The following is an 18,229-nucleotide window of genomic DNA, read 5'->3' as shown; positions in this document are numbered from 1 at the left end:
AAGTCTATGGGATTTACAATCCGCAGTGCACAAGCTGCGTTTTTTTCACTGTGGAAAAGCTGCGGTTTTGAATCCGCAGAAAGAATTGACATGTCAATTCTTTCTGCAAATTCCGCTGCGGTTTGCCACCTATTCCATTGTCCAGGTGTCAAACCGCAGGGGAAAACCGCAGGTCATCTTACCTGTGGATCCGCAGAGAAAAATCAGCAGGTGAATCCGCAGCGTGTGCACATGGCCTAAAACATCAAAAAAGAGTGAAATTCACTAGTGAGCAGCTCAGCAAAAGGTATTTGTTTACCTCTCCCGTTATATATACGTCAACCACAATACCCTACTATATATGTCAGCCACAACATCTCTATTAAATATACCTAGTTGCTAATCAATTGATTATACTGTAAGGTGTGGAGCACAACACGTCTTATCTAAGGGAACAGAAAGTGTGCCATATAAATATATATTTGCTTCTAGTTTAAAGATATGAGGTGCCGCCGTCACGAGACTCACTGCTTCCCTGCCCCGAAGCACGCGTTTCGCTCAGCTTCTTCCGGGGGCGTGTCCTGCATTGATGGGCATGTATGCATAAATACTAGATTCTACCAATAAGAAAATTGTTTGCTATGACAGTAGTTGCTATGTATAATTTTGCATGCGTTGAAAAAAAATCATCCAATAGAATAATTTAAGACTAATGACGTCAGCTGTTACCAAGTGACACGACGCATGCTCAAACAGCACCCCGTGCTCCCCGCAACCACAGCTATAGCTGCGCATGTGTCAAACAAAGAAAAAGGTCATCCAATAGTAAATTTTATGCCAATGACGTCAGTTATTATTGGGTCTCATCACGCATGCTCAAACCACAATATGTTTTTTCTACAATATAGCCAAGCATCCACAAACTGGCCTATCTGCGTCACTCTATAATTTGCCAATCAGAAAATTACCTACTGTGATATCTATAGTTGTGAAGTGTGAGTGTGAATAAAGAAAGTAAATAATAACAACACCTTAGACACGTTAGACATTGTCTAAGTTAATAATCCCCGCCATTCCCAGACATAACTGCACATGCCCGAACTGAAGAACACATCTCTCATAATATGGCCTGACGCCCGCGATCCAGCACAACAGTATCTCATCTCCGTTTACCCTATCGGTACGGGGGAGAAATAGTGAGCGCTAGAGTTGAGCGACTTTTGTTTTTTTAGGGTCGCGTTTCGTTTCGTGAAACCCGACTTTTCCAAAAGTCGGGTCGAGCAAGATCGTTTGATTATAGGGAAAAGTCGGGGTCGTCCCGAAACACGAAACCCAATGTAAGTCAATGGGGAATAAAAGTCGGCAGTGAGAGGAGGACAGGAAACACACCTACAGTGCCCATTTGAATGCCAAAAGCATCAATTCTTCTTTCTTAAGCTTGTCAACCTTAATTAACTTCATATTACAAGTTACGCACTGAAAAATGGGGGTTATTTGGCTACAAACTGTGGGGGGGGAGGGCTGGCTCCAGGTTTTCATGTGCCCTGGGCGAAAGAGCGCCCCTTTAACACATACCACAACTCATCATGCTCCGATACGGCAGAGAAATAGCGGTATAGTACAATGAAAAATACCTCACTTTTTACATCTCATGACGAGGCCCATCTATTTCTCCATACAGAATCATTGGTCCCATATAATGTTTGAAACAGTATATGATGAGCTCCACATAATGCTACAGTATATGTTGGTCCCCATGGATGAAGCTCCACTGTCTTATGGGCCCAAATAATGCTCCAAACATAATGGACCCCATTTCTAATGCTCTAGTGTATAATGGGCCCTGTAAATGCTGCTCCAGTGTCTGATGTCCACCTTTGGAATGTTCCAGTGTATGGTGGGCCCCATCTATCATTCTCCAGAGTATAGTGCTCCCCAAAAATTGCTGTCCCAACATTGAAAACAATCAAATAAGTCTCCTCGCTAGGGAATCCCTGTACTTGTCTGGACAGGTGCTGTAGCTTGCTTAACAGCTCGCCAGCCGTTCTCACGCCCAGTATGGATTGCACGTGATTGCACAAAGGTTAGAAAGGGTACCGTATCCCTGGATAACATGTATGGATAGCGTACACATTCAAAATATATGTCTATACAGCATGAGGCAGGCTCAGACGGTGTTAGGCCCAGTATGGATTGCACGTCATTGCACAAAGGTTAGAAAGGGTACCGTATCCCTGGATAACATGTATGGATAGCGTACACACTCAAAATATATGTCTATACAGCATGAGGCAGGCTCAGACGGTGTTAGGCCCAGTATGGATTGCACGTCATTGCACAAAGGTTAGAAAGGGTACCGTATCCCCGGATAACATGTATGGATAGCGTACACATTCAAAATATATGTCTATACAGCATGAGGCAGGCTCAGACGGTGTTAGGCCCAGTATGGATTGCACGTCATTGCACAAAGGTTAGAAAGGGTACCGTATCCCTGGATAACATGTATGGATAGCGTACACATTCAAAATATATGTCTATACAGCATGAGGCAGGCTCAGACGGTGTTAGGCCCAGTATGGATTGCACGTCATTGCACAAAGGTTAGAAAGGGTACCGTATCCCCGGATAACATGTATGGATAGCGTACACATTCAAAATATATGTCTATACAGCATGAGGCAGGCTCAGACGGTGTTAGGCCCAGTATAGATTGCACGTCATTGCACAAAGGTTAGAAAGGGTACCGTATCCCCGGATAACATGTATGGATAGCGTACACATTCAAAATATATGTCTATACAGCATGAGGCAGGCTCAGACGGTGTTAGGCCCAGTATGGATTGCACGTCATTGCACAAAGGTTAGAAAGGGTACCGTATCCCCGGATAACATGTATGGATAGCGTACACATTCAAAATATATGTCTATACAGCATGAGGCAGGCTCAGACGGTGTTAGGCCCAGTATGGATTGCACGTCATTGCACAAAGGTTAGAAAGGGTACCGTATCCCTGGATAACATGTATGGATAGCGTACACATTCAAAATATATGTCTATACAGCATGAGGCAGGCTCAGACGGTGTTAGGCCCAGTATGGATTGCACGTCATTGCACAAAGGTTAGAAAGGGTACCGTATCCCTGGATAACATGTATGGATAGCGTACACATTCAAAATATATGTCTATACAGCATGAGGCAGGCTCAGACGGTGTTAGGCCCAGTATGGATTGCACGTCATTGCACAAAGGTTAGAAAGGGTACCGTATCCCCGGATAACATGTATGGATAGCGTACACATTCAAAATATATGTCTCAGGAGGCAGGCTCAGACGGTGTCAGGCACAGTATGGATTTGACGGCCCAGATTACACAGAGGAGGAGCAGGGAGAGGTAAAGATAGCAAATGCTGGGGCCCTGCCCAAGCAAGGGGGCCCACTCGTGGGCGTCAGTACTGGCACTGGGCCCCTCATAGTACAGAGGTGTGTCTGACGGCGGGTGTGCACCACCGCCGTCAGAGACACTTGATTGCACTATGAGGGACCCTGTGCCAGTGCCCGCGCCCAAGAGTCGGCCTACCCACCTGTCCAGGGCAACGGCACTCGCACGGTGTCGTGCGGTAGGTGGTGACCCCGGCCATGGGGGGGGAGGCAGCACAGTTAGGGAGTTTTAGAAAGTGGCATATGTTGATGTTGGACATTCAGCTGATGCAAAAGGCGAAATAGGTGAAGTACCAGGAAGAGGTGGACCAAAGCAAGCCATTTTTCTGTCACCCTATGTGTCATCAGGGGAAGGTGGGACAAAATCCTTGGAAACCCATGCGTGGTTCATTTTAATGAAGGTTAGATCATCCACATTTTGGGTTGACAGACGGGTCCTTTTTTCTGTAAGGATTGATCCAGCTGCACTGAAGACTCTTTCCGATAGCACACTTGCAGCTGGGCAAGCGAGCTCCTGTAAGGCATATTGGGCCAATTCAGGCCAGGTGTCCAGTTTAGCGGCCCAATAGTCAAAGGGGAATGACCTGTGTGGGAGAACATCGATATGGGAGGAAAAGTAGTTTGTAACCATAGTTGACAACTGCTGTCTCCTGTCACTTTCCATCGATGCAGTATTACCAGTTGTGTGAGCGGTATTTGAAAAATCAGTCCACAACATTGTCATGAAACCCCTGTCTCCAATGCCACTTCTGCTGTGTGCACCACGAACACCTCTGCCAAGCTGCCCCCGGCCCGTACGGCTCGTGTGAGAACCATCACCGCTGCTGTGTGCTGGGAATGCCTCAAGCAACTGATTTACCAGAGTTGCTTGTTTATTAGCCAATATTAGGTCAAGGTTCTCCTGTGGCATGATGTTTTGTAATTTGCCTTTATAGCGTGGATCCAGGATGCTGACCAACCAGTAGTCGTCATCGTTCATCATTTTGGCAATGCGGGGGTCCCTTTTTAGGATCCGCAAGGCATAATCTGACATGTGGGCCAATGTTCCCGGTGTCAATGATGCACTGCGAGTGCTGGGTGGAGGAGCACTTTCTGGCAAATCCACATCCCTCCAGTCATGCACAAACCCTGTACCAGACCTTGCCACGCCAACATTTTCACTTGCCCCACGAGATGCATCCTCCTCCCCTAAGTAATCATCCCCATCATCCTCCTCCTCCTCTTCTTCCTCCACTTCGTCCAGGAGAGGTCCCTGAGCAGACAATGGTTGAATGTCATCAAGGATTCCCTCCTCCTCATCAACATTGGCTGCAGACGCCTGCTCCTTAAGGTGCGTCAAAGTTTGCATGAGCAGACGCATAAGTGGGATGCTCATGCTTAGGATGGCGTCGTCTGCGCTTACCAGCCGTGTGCATTCCTCAAAACACTGAAGGACTTTACAAAGGTCTTTCAGCTTCGACCACTGCACGCCTGTCAACTCCATGTCTGCTCTCAAAGTGCCTGGCCGTGTGTCCTCCCACAAATGCATTATGGCCTGCCTCTGCTCGCACAGCCGCTCCACCATGTGCAGGGTGGAGTTCCACCTTGTTGCAATGTCGATAATGAGGCGGTGGTTGGGAAGGTGGAGCAATCGCTGCAGCTTCTGCATACGAACGGAGTGTACAGGCGACCGGCGGATGTGCGCGCACAGTCTTCGCACCTTCTGGAGCAGGGCTGTTAACTCCGGATAATTTTTGAGGAAGCACTGCACCACCAGGTTCAAGGTGTGAGCCAAGCAAGGTATGTGGCTGAGTTTTGAAAGGGCTATGGCTGCCACAAAATTACGGCCGTTATCACTAACTACCTTGCCTGCCTCAAGATGTACACTGCCCAGCCATGACTCAGTTTGTCGCTTCAAGTACTCGGCCAGCACCTCGGCGGTGTGTCTGTCTCCCAAACACATCATCTGCAACACAGCCTGCTGACGCTTTCCACTAGCTGCTCGATAGGGGGACACATCGTGTGCAACAGTGGCAGCTGCAGATGGAGTGCTCGTACGACTGCGCTCTGTGGACGAGCTTTCGCTTCTGGAGGAGGAGGAGGGTCGAACGCCTACAGCCAACTGTTTCCTATACCGTGGGCTAGGCAGCACTGTCCCACCACCGCTGTCCCCTGTGGACCCTGCATCCACCACATTAACCCAGTGCGCAGTGATGGACACGTAACGGCCCTGGCCATGCCGACTGGACCATGCATCAGTTGTGAGGTGCACCTTTCCGCTCACTGACTGCTTGAGTGCATGGACAGTGCGGTCTTTCACATGATGGTGGAGGGCTGGGATGGCTTTGCGAGAGAAGAAGTGGCGACTGGGTAGGTCATAGCGTGGTACTGCATAGGCCATGAGTTCGCGGAAAGCTGTGCTTTCCACCAACCGAAAGGGCATCATCTCAAACGAGATTAGTTTGGCAATGTGGGCGTTCAAACCCAGTGTACGCGGATGAGAGACTGAGTACTTTCTTGACCTACTCATAGTGTCTGGGAGGGTGAGCTGGACTTGAGAGCTGCATATGGTGGAAGTAGCGGTGGACAGGGCGGACTGAGAGAGGGTTGATGATGGTGATGGAGTTGGTGTTCTTTCTGATGGCCTAGAATCAGTCTTTCGTTGATATAACAGTGGGATTCCCCGACTGCTGTGGCCTTGCAACGACACCTCAACATTTGCTGCTGTGCTCACCGGTGGGCTTACAGTGGGGGAAACAATGTAGCGTTGCTGACTACCTTCGTTGTGATCAGTTGCACATGTGGCACTTGAGGTTTGGTGTTGTGTCCACGCTTGCAAGTGCATGCTGGTTAAATGTCTAAGCATGCAACTGGTATTCAAATTTTTCAGATTTTTCCCTCGGCTAAAGGTCTTTGCACACTTCTTACAGATAACCTTGGCCTGATCATGAGGATTTTGTTAAAAAAAGTGCCACACTGCACTCTTCCTACTTTGGCAGACATTTTGCGGCCTAGCACGCTGTGATCTTTTGACCCTCTGGACAAGCTGTCCAGCAACTCTTTTGATGTTTGGAACCTGTCTTTGGAGTGCTCCGGGCCTGCCAGACAACAGCTGTTGCGATGTCGATGTCTGCTGTGGATGCTCCTCATCTGAGCTATTGGAAGCAGCACCCTCTTCCCCCAATAGATGCCAATCTGGGTCAACAACTGGGTCATCCATCACCTCCTCTTCTATGTCATGTGCACCTTTCTCTGTGTCACCGTGTATGGTGGTATAGTGTGCGGGAAGGGGCACCTGAGTCTCATCAGGGTCAAAATCTGGCTCTGTACACTGCGAGGACAATGTAGTGCTCTGAGTGAATGTACCAGCAGAATCATCCATCAGCGGCTGTGCATCAGTGCACTCCATGTCAGATTCATCTTGGCCTGGGTAATTCACCATTTGACTTGATAATCCAGGCATGGTATGTGAAAACAGCTCCATGGAGTAATCAGTAGTATGGCCTGCGTCATCCTTCAATCTTGGTTGGGGTGAAGGACACAAGGAAAGGTGTGGTTCATGAACATGAGCCTCCAATGACGACTCAGTGCTTTTACTTTTTACAACTGAAGAAGAGGAGGCGATAGAGCTGGAGGCTGAGTCAGCAATGTAAGACAAAACTTTTTCCTGATGCTCTGCCTTTAAAAGCGGTTTGCCAACTCCTAGAAAACTAAGCGTTCGAGTCCTTATGTAGCCAGACGATGACGCAGGGTCAGCACCTCCTGCATTCGGTCCTATTTTGCTCTTGCCACTACCATCAGATCCACCACCAACACCATCATTACCAGCTGCCAACCCCCGCCCAATTCCACGGCCTCTTCCACCAGCCTTCCTCATTTTTGGTAGAAATGTAGACAAAATCCAACAAACTATATAGTAATGTAAAACAAGGTACAAGGTGTCTATAGGACAGGGGAGATTTAGAATTTCTGCACACACTTGTGGACAGTGGACACTTTTGGATTGTGTGAGGCCCACTGATATCTGAGCGCTATGTGACACGCTCGATGGCACAGCTGCCTGTGACCAAAGTGACGAGAGGATAATGGAGATTTTGAATCTCTGCGTACACTTTTGGACACTGGACACTTGTGGATTGTGTGAGGCCCACTGATATCTGAGCGCTATGTGACACGCTCGATGGCACAGCTGCCTGTGACCAAAGTGACGAGAGGATAATGGAGATTTTGAATCTCTGCGTACACTTTTGGACACTGGACACTTGTGGATTGTGTGAGGCCCACTGATATCTGAGCGCTATGTGACACGCTCGATGGCACAGCTGCCTGTGACCAAAGTGACGAGAGGATAATGGAGATTTTGAATCTCTGCGTACACTTTTGGACACTGGACACTTGTGGATTGTGTGAGGCCCACTGATATCTGAGCGCTATGTGACACGCTCGATGGCACAGCTGCCTGTGACCAAAGTGACGAGAGGATAATGGAGATTTTGATTCTCTGCGTACACTTTTGGACACTGGACACTTGTAGATTGTGTGAGGCCCACTGATATCTGAGCGCTATGTGACACGCTCGATGGCACAGCTGCCTGTGACCAAAGTGACGAGAGGATAATGGAGATTTTGAATCTCTGCGTACACTTTTGGACACTGGACACTTGTGGATTGTGTGAGGCCCACTGATATCTGAGCGCTATGTACACGCTCGATGGCACAGCTGCCTGTGACCAAAGTGACGAGAGGATAATGGAGATTTTGAATCTCTGCGTACACTTTTGGACACTGGACACTTGTGGATTGTGTGAGGCCCACTGATATCTGAGCGCTATGTGACACGCTCGATGGCACAGCTGCCTGTGACCAAAGTGACGAGAGGATAATGGAGATTTTGAATCTCTGCGTACACTTTTGGACACTGGACACTTGTGGATTGTGTGAGGCCCACTGATATCTGAGCGCTATGTGACACGCTCGATGGCACAGCTGCCTGTGACCAAAGTGACGAGAGGATAATGGAGATTTTGAATCTCTGCGTACACTTTTGGACACTGGACACTTGTGGATTGTGTGAGGCCCACTGATATCTGAGCGCTATGTGACACGCTCGATGGCACAGCTGCCTGTGACCAAAGTGACGAGAGGATAATGGAGATTTTGATTCTCTGCATACACTTTTGGACACTGGACACTTGTAGATTGTGTGAGGCCCACTGATATCTGAGCGCTATGTGACACGCTCGATGGCACAGCTGCCTGTGACCAAAGTGACGAGAGGATAATGGAGATTTTGAATCTCTGCGTACACTTTTGGACACTGGACACTTGTAGATTGTGTGAGGCCCACTGATATCTGAGCGCTATGTGACACGCTCGATGGCACAGCTGCCTGTGACCAAAGTGACGAGAGGATAATGGAGATTTTGAATCTCTGCGTACACTTTTGGACACTGGACACTTGTAGATTGTGTGAGGCCCACTGATATCTGAGCGCTATGTGACACGCTCGATGGCACAGCTGCCTGTGACCAAAGTGACGAGAGGATAATGGAGATTTTGAATCTCTGCGTACACTTTTGGACACTGGACACTTGTAGATTGTGTGAGGCCCACTGATATCTGAGCGCTATGTGACACGCTCGATGGCACAGCTGCCTGTGACCAAAGTGACGAGAGGATAATGGAGATTTTGAATCTCTGCGTACACTTTTGGACACTGGACACTTGTAGATTGTGTGAGGCCCACTGATATCTGAGCGCTATGTGACACGCTCGATGGCACAGCTGCCTGTGACCAAAGTGACGAGAGGATAATGGAGATTTTGAATCTCTGCGTACACTTTTGGACACTGGACACTTGTAGATTGTGTGAGGCCCACTGATATCTGAGCGCTATGTGACACGCTCGATGGCACAGCTGCCTGTGACCAAAGTGACGAGAGGATAATGGAGATTTTGAATCTCTGCGTACACTTTTGGACACTGGACACTTGTGGATTGTGTGAGGCCCACTGATATCTGAGCGCTATGTGACACGCTCGATGGCACAGCTGCCTGTGACCAAAGTGACGAGAGGATAATGGAGATTTTGATTCTCTGCGTACACTTTTGGACACTGGACACTTGTAGATTGTGTGAGGCCCACTGATATCTGAGCGCTATGTGACACGCTCGATGGCACAGCTGTGACCAAAGTGACTAGAGGATAAGGGAGATTGGATTGCTTTTAAAAAAGCAGTTTGCGGAGCAGTGGGTAAACAGCAATGCCAGCGTGTCAGGAAGCCTTAGAAGGCAGGCCAACAACCAACACCACTGATACACCACAATATAGCCTCCCCTTGCACTGCACACACAGTGACTTGTGTGTTGTGCAGGCCAAATCGCTAGCAGCAGAAGCAGTTCTTTTGTCTTCTTCCCTGCCTAACGCTCTCCCTACAGAATCAGCAGCAACCTCTCCCTATACCTATATTTCTCTGTGTCACCGTGTATGGTGGTATAGTGTGCGGGAAGGGGCACCTGAGTCTCATCAGGGTCAAAATCTGGCTCTGTACACTACGAGGACAATGTAGTGCTCTGAGTGAATGTACCAGCAGAATCATCCATCAGCGGCTGTGCATCAGTGCACTCCATGTCAGATTCATCTTGGCCTGGGTAATTCACCATGTGACCAAAGTGACGAGAGGATAATGGAGATTTTGAATCTCTGCGTACACTTTTGGACACTGGACACTTGTAGATTGTGTGAGGCCCACTGATATCTGAGCGCTATGTGACACGCTCGATGGCACAGCTGCCTGTGACCAAAGTGACGAGAGGATAATGGAGATTTTGAATCTCTGCGTACACTTTTGGACACTGGACACTTGTAGATTGTGTGAGGCCCACTGATATCTGAGCGCTATGTGACACGCTCGATGGCACAGCTGCCTGTGACTAAAGTGACGAGAGGATAATGGAGATTTTGAATCTCTGCGTACACTTTTGGACACTGGACACTTGTGGATTGTGTGAGGCCCACTGATATCTGAGCGCTATGTGACACGCTCGATGGCACAGCTGCCTGTGACCAAAGTGACGAGAGGATAATGGAGATTTTGAATCTCTGCGTACACTTTTGGACACTGGACACTTGTGGATTGTGTGAGGCCCACTGATATCTGAGCGCTATGTGACACGCTCGATGGCACAGCTGTGACCAAAGTGACGAGAGGATAAGGGAGATTGGATTGCTTTTAAAAAAGCAGTTTGCGGAGCAGTGGGTAAACAGCAATGCCAGCGTGTCAGGAAGCCTTAGAAGGCAGGCCAACAACCAACACCACTGATACACCACAATATAGCCTCCCCTTGCACTGCACACACAGTGACTTGTGTGTTGTGCAGGCCAAATCGCTAGCAGCAGAAGCAGTTCTTTTGTCTTCTTTCCTGCCTAACGCTCTCCCTACAGAATCAGCAGCAACCTCTCCCTATACTAAGATCGGCAGAAGTAAGATGGCGGTCGGCGTGCACGCCCTTTTATACCCCCTGTGACGCCCACCAAAGCAAGCCAATCACTTGCATGCCCTTCTGAAAGATGGTGGTGACCCGTGCCTAGGTCATCACGTTGCCCACAGTGTCCGTGGATCCTGATTGGCTGAAAAAGAGCGCAAAACAAACTTTTGAAACGCGACTTTGGCGTGTAAGTCGCCGACCTCGTGGCCGACCTCATCCTAGGGTCGGGTTTCGTTTCGTTTGAAACCCGACTTTGCCAAAAGTCGGCGACTTTTGAATTTTTTCGACCCGTTTCGCTCAACTCTAGTGAGCGCTTTATGATCATAAGTTGCCAGTGCTATGCATCACACAGTCCGGAGATGCGCACTCACTGGATGGCTTCTATCACAACACAAACAATCCACAGGGGTGAAAGAATAAAGAATAGATAATATATAAAAAAGTGGAATAGTATAATATAATAATGAATGTGTGTTTTTCTAACATAATTATATAAAGTCCACTAAAATAACTGAATTATGAAAAGCATAATAAATAATGAAAGTGTAGAAAAAATAAAGATAAAAATAAAAAAATCATCATTATTGGGAAAATATAATAAAATATATGACTGCTTTGTGGGCCCTAAACACAGAGGAATCCTTTTCCTTTTTGAAAAGATGGTCCTTATATCAACATACAGTCCAAATCATATTAATTCTTCTTTTATCCATAGTAAGTTCGGAGTCTTCAAACGATATCCTAATAGCTTTTCCCTATATATCAAATCATCAGATATACATATAGTATCCACGAAAAGTCCTTATTTTTTAATAATTAAAACATGGTCCTTATGAAAATATCTTGATATCCTCTTCTTATCTCTAATTCTCCAAATCACATGGATATATCCTCGCAAGTCATCACATTCTAGATAAGTATAAATACACTATGAAAAACATAATTATTAAAACATACTAACAACAGGATTAAGAAATTACATCCTAATCTATCCAGAAATCTTATTATATATATAAATTTACAAATATGCCCCAAAGTCAAAGCTTTCATTGAGGCCCTGTGGGGCTAATGATCCAAAATGAAATATCCACCAACATTCTTTTTTTGCCAATAATTTACCTAAATCTCCTCCTCTAGATTCCATAGTAACTAAATCTATTCCTCTTATTTTAAGCAGATTGGGATTGCACTGATGATATTTTTTAAAATCAATGTTTTTTGCTTTTTTCTATGTCTAGGCAGTGTTCTCTTGTTCTTATTTTTAATTCCTTGCTCGTGAGACCTATATATCTTGCCACAAGGGCATTCCGCTTGATTAACTACTCCTTTTGAGCTACATGTGATATGTTTTCTTATTTCGTATATTTTTGAACCATTGTAATTTTTAAAATTTTTGCATTTGATGAGATTAGCGCAGGCTTTGCATAACCCACATGGGTAAAGTCCATCCTTTCCTGCGTATTTTTCTTTTTTTTCTTGTTTTGGTTCAAAGTGACTATGAACAAGTAAATCACACAAATTTTTCAATCGTCTAGCTACTATTGACGGAGTGGGAGTTAGAACTTTTTTTAAAATGGGATCAGCAAATAAGATTCCCCAATGGCGGGTTATAATATGTTTAAACTCACCCCACTGGGAATGAAAATCCGCAATTAAACGTACTTTAATTTCTATGGTCTGTGTTTCATTATTCCTCTCATTTTTATACAGCAAAGAATTTCTTGCAGTATTTTTTGCTCTCTGAAAACCATTTTTAATCATCCAATGGCTGTAGCCTCGTTCTTCAAAACGTGCTGACAATTGTTTAGATTCTTTAAAACAATCTTTTTCTTCTGAGCAGATCCTTTTTTAATCTTAAAAACTGTCCATCTGGTATTCCTTTAATTGTTGACTTGGGATGTGATGAAATGGCATCCAGGAGCCGAGGAGCGAATTGGTAGCTGTTGGTTTTCGAAATATCGTGGTGGCTAAATGTCCGTCAGTATCCTTTGAAATTAATAAATCCAAGAATTCAACTGTATCACCATATTTAAACGTTAATTTGATGTTAGCATTAGTGATGAGCGAGCCAGTCATACCCACTTCAATACGGCTTTGAACCCACATACTGGATGGGGCCAGGAAAATCCACTTCACATTAATGCATTTTGCACTCCCGTACTCTTTCCTTATGCATTGACCGGCCTGCCCTGCTGCCAAGTCATATGCACCCCAATACGCCTTTGAACCCACATACTGGATGAGCCCAGGAAAATCCACTTCACATTAATGCATTTTGTACTCCGCACTCTTTCTTTATGCATTGACAGGCCTGCCCTGCTGCTAAGTCATATGCACCCCAATACGCATTTGAACCCACATACTGGATGGGCCCAGGAAAATCCACCTCACATTAATGCAATTTTTACTCCTGTACTCTTTCTTTATGCATTGACCGGCCTGTCCTGCTGCCAAGTCATGTGTGGCGCCCCTGAGGCTTCAGTCGCCACAGAGGTACTGCACCTTCTCCTAAGGTGTAGTGCCCCACCATCCAGGTAGGGTGGGAACTCCTGAACATGCTCCACACCTGCATTCCACACACAGGATAGTTCAGTGGGGCCACCTAACAGCTTCATGCTGGGGATTAGCAGACCACCCTCGTGGAACCCTGCTTCGTAACACGAGATGTGCTGGGAGGCGGGTGGAGTGCGATGATACAAAAGAGAGGGAAAGTGTAGGATTTGAGGTCAGTCTGGGGTGAGACCCAGAAGAAGTCAGTCTGACAGGAGGTCAGCAGACGAGGGTCTGAGAGAGAGAGAGCAGGCTGACAGCAGGTCAGCCTGAGAGGAGCTCATGGCGGAGGAAGGCAGTCAGTCAGGAGAGGCTGAGGACTGGTCTTAGTGGAACGAGCTCCTCAGGAAAGGAAGAGAAGGAGAAAGAGACATAGACTGAAGACTGCAGATTCCATCAGAGAGATAGAACAGATCGGAACAAAGGAGAATAGAAGGACGGTGGGAAGAAGGTTGAGAAAGAGAGAGAACCCTTCCAGTCCAGAAAGCGCAAAGGCCGGGGCTCGGTCCCGAGGTTGATTGGATCTTTATATCCGGCAACAGACACCGGAGGAGTAGTGAGCCGCTAACGCCTTGCTGCCACCATAGACATGGGACACAACAGCGAAACGGATAGAGAGCCAGGACTCTGGAGCTAGAGTTCCCCGAAGCAGGCTATAGCTGTCTGTCATACAAGTAGAGACTAGGAACACCTAGAGAGAGGCATTCCAGGGTAACTAAGTACTGGAGTGCTTCGCCCCTAAAGGCGCATTGGAGGAGTCGTTCCGTAAGGTACATGATGGCGGAGTGTGGAATGGAGAATCCTATCCTGCCTGGAAGTTGGCTGGAGTTCTGACCTGGAGAACACAGTAAGGAGGCAGGCAGTTGTGTGAACTGCAAACAGTGTGTAAAGCTTTGGAACCGCACACTCTGGTGTCCTCCAGTTATTCCCGCACCGCTACACCTGGGTACCAGCATCCATACCATTCTGCGCCACCCCTCATCCATTGCACCTACACTGCCCTGGGACTACAGCTCCACCTGTGGGGAGCTATACCATCTCTGCTGCACCACACCATCAGTCCCAGCGGATCTGCATGCATCGTTGGCCTAACCCCATACTTGCCAAATACCACGGGTGGCATCACGAACTATTCTAATAAACTGGAGTAAAAGAACAGATTAATCCAGCTCACCGCACTGCCTTGCTGGTAGGATCCAAATCCTGCGCACGGATTTGACTAGGCAGTCAATCAATAGTAGAAAAGAGGGGAAGAAAGTTCCAGCGCTAGGAATGGAAAATTAAAAATCCATTTTATTGTGCCAATGCATATTAAAATTCCAGCAGGTACAGCATATCAGTCGGATGACTGCAGAACATTCTAATAAACTCTAATATCATTAACACCACCGCCTGTCATGTCGGACGCTGTTCACACCACAGCATCCGGCAGGCAGAGGTAGTTCCACCTCCAGCCACTATAGCCTCAGTGGCGCCGGTTTGATCTTCAGGCTCTCGGGGGTTAATCCTGCTGGAGACCAGGTTGGAAGGTTAGTCACGCCCACGGTCTTTAAATAGTCATACTGGCATATGGGCGTCGCCGATTATAGCTTGTGTTTCATACCAAGTGGTTCCGGTCTGGAGTGGAGGTGTTCAAGAGAGAGAGATTCATATCTGGTGTCGTATGATCCGTCGTTATCCTTTCTCCTTCCCATATTTTGTGTTTTGTTGTGCCCTGTTCACATTACTGTTTATTCCTGTGTGTGTGCGGCGCAGTGCAGTTTAAGTTCTCCCTGTCTGTCATTATTTGTGTGGGAGCTTTGGTGGTGTGACTCCTCACTGGGTGGAGGGTGGAGGGTTAAGTGCAGGGCTGAGCAGGAGATAAGGAAAGGTCGGAGGCTCAGGCATTTGCACCTTCAGCAAAAACCCTGGGTTGAGGGTCAGACAGGGTTTCCCCTAGTAAAAGGGACACCACAGGGGCCCCGGGTATTTCAGTCTTAGTGGAACTAAGCCCCCGTGACATTATAATCGGCCCACATTTTTTCAGGAGTCCATGGATCCATTAGATTCCATAACCCGCCAGTTGGCGGCGCTGTCCATACAGGTCTCCGAGTTGAAAGGGGTAGTTCAGCAGCAGGGCCTGGTAGTAGCAAAGGTGCAAACGGCATCTGCAGGTATCGGTGCAGAGCCGAAGTTTCCGCTGCCAGAACGATTTTCAGGCGATCGCAGCAAATTTGTCGTATTTCGGGAGGCCTGCAAATTATACTTCCGCATGCGGCCAATATCCTCAGGTAATGAGGTCCAGCGAGTAGGGCTGGTGTTGTCATTACTGAGTGGTGACCCCCAAGCATGGGCATTTTCCTTACCAGCTGACTCTGCTACATTTCATTCGGTCGATAATGTTTTTTCTGCCCTCGGGCTCATTTACGATGACCCTGACCGACTGGCTCTAGCGGAATCTAAAATCCGCGCCCTCCGCCAGGGGGAGCGCTTGGCAGAAGACTATTGTTCGGAATTTCGCCGCTGGGCTGTAGACACACAGTGGAATGACCCAGCACTGCGGAGCCAGTTTATTCATGGGGTATCAGGGAGGGTGAAACAAGCCCTCCTGATGTATGAGACTCCGGCATCATTGGAGTCTGCCATGAGTTTGGTGATACGTATTGATCGCCGTTTTCGTCAGGGGGCACAGGAGACGCTACCTCTGGGGGAAAACAGAGGTGCAGGTGTGGTTGAAGTAGATGAGTCCCCTGAACCTATGCAGATTGCTGGCGTGGCACAGGTTCAGCCTCGCGCTCCGGGATTCCGGAAGCCCGGAGCATGTTTCTACTGTGGTAAAAGAGGTCATTATGTTAACGTTTGCCCGGTACTACCTAAGAGGGTCACACCGGCGGAAAGCTGTTAAGCTCAGAGGGTATGGAGGAGACCCAACTGAGCGTATGCATATCCTCCATGATGGTATCTCAATGTATGCTCCCTGCCAAGGTTATTATCGCCGGCAGAGAGCTACCTATATCAGTGTTTGTGGATAGCGGTTCCGCCACCAATCTCATAGATGAGGAGTTTGCACACACCGCCGGGTTTAAGATCGAAAAACTTCCTCACCCCATACAGGTGGTGACCATTAATGCTGTTCCCCTCCCTCAAGGGGAGATTACTGAGTTTGTGGCAGAGGTGAAACTCCACATTGGGGTCCTACATTCTGAGTCGGTTACATGTAGGGTCCTCCGTAATCTCCCAGCTCAAATGGTCCTGGGTTTTCCATGGCTGTCCAGGCACAACCCGGTAATTGATTGGAAAACTCAGGACATAGTACAATGGAGTGGTTTCTGCCAAGACAATTGCTTGGCCACATGTGTGTCCGCCGTGACGCCCAGCCTGCCGGAGGCTTTGCAGGATTTCGCGGATGTTTTCTCTGAGAAGGGTTGCTCAGAACTGCCTCCACATAGAGCCTATGACTGTGCTATTAGGTTAAAACCCGGGGTCAAATTACCTAAGGCCAGGATGTTTAATATTTCTGGTCCTGAGAGACAAGCTCTGAAAGACTACATCGCGGAGAGTCTGAGCAAAGGTCACATCCGGCCTTCGTCCTCGCCTGTAGCCGCGGGGTTTTTCTTCATTAAGAAGAAAGATGGGGGGTTACGCCCGTGTCTGGATTTCCGAGAGTTAAACCAGATTACTATCCGTGATCCCTACCCAATGCCGTTGATCCCGGATTTGTTCAACCAGGTAGCGGGGGCGAAATGGTTTTCCAAGCTGGACCTCAGGGGGGCGTATAACCTCATAAGGGTCCGTCAGGGGGATGAGTGGAAGACGGCGTTTAACACTCCTGAGGGTCATTTTGAGAGTCTGGTTATGCCGTTTGGGTTGACCACCGCGCCTGCCGTTTTCCAACATTTTATTAATGATGTATTTGCTCATGTCCTGGGGAGATTTGTGATTGTATACCTGGATGATATCCTCATTTATTCTAGCGATCGGGACACTCATTTGGAGCATGTTAGGCAGGTGTTACAGTTGCTCCGGGAGAACCAGCTCTATGCTAAGCTGGAAAAATGTTTATTTTTTGTCCAGGAGTTGCCCTTTTTGGGATATATTGTGTCCGCAGCCGGTTTTAAAATGGACACCGCTAAGGTGCAAGCGGTGTTGCAATGGGAGAGGCCGGAGAGTCTGAAAGCACTCCAGCGGTTCCTTGGGTTTGCGAATTATTATAGGAAATTTATAAAACACTTTTCGACTGTCGCCAAACCGCTCACGGACATGACAAAAAAGGGTGCCGATCTGGCGAACTGGCCTGAGGTGGCTATACGTGCATTTGAGCGTCTGAAGAATAGTTTTTCTTCAGCCCCCATTCTGGTGCAACCAGACGTGTCTAAACCTTTTGTGGTAGAGGTTGATGCGTCGGAGGTGGGAGTGGGGGCAGTACTGTCTCAAGGCTCGTCCTTGAGCGAGATGCATCCATGCGCCTACTTCTCCAAGAAGCTGTCGCCGGCCGAACGGAATTATGATATCGGCAACAGGGAGTTGTTGGCCATCAAACTGGCTTTTGAGGAATGGCGACACTTCTTGGAGGGGGCGGCTCACCAGGTCACAGTTATCACTGACCATAAGAATCTGCTCTACCTGGAGTCGGCCAAGCGTCTGTCTCCTAGGCAGGCTCGCTGGGCATTGTTTTTTACTCGTTTCAATTTTCTTGTGACGTACCGTCCCGGGGCTAAAAACACCAAGGCGGATGCTTTGTCTAGGTGTTTTCCGGGGGGAGAACCTCGGGAAGAGCCGGTACCCATCCTCCAGAAAGGGGTAGTGGTCTC

General features: G+C 47.8%; 1 protein-coding gene across 3 annotated transcripts in view; it reads left to right on the top strand.

Moving 5' to 3' along the window:
- CFH (complement factor H) overlaps window positions 1-18,229 on the top strand; it is a 712,377-nt gene that overhangs the window by 532,335 nt on the left and 161,813 nt on the right. The window lies entirely within an intron of this gene.

Source organism: Dendrobates tinctorius, unplaced genomic scaffold (genome assembly GCF_039654945.1).
Source record: "Dendrobates tinctorius isolate UK_male_01 unplaced genomic scaffold, ASM3965494v1 ptg000074l, whole genome shotgun sequence".
NCBI classification, from domain to species: Eukaryota; Metazoa; Chordata; class Amphibia; order Anura; family Dendrobatidae; genus Dendrobates; species Dendrobates tinctorius.
This window is presented reverse-complemented; position numbering and strand designations above follow the sequence as displayed.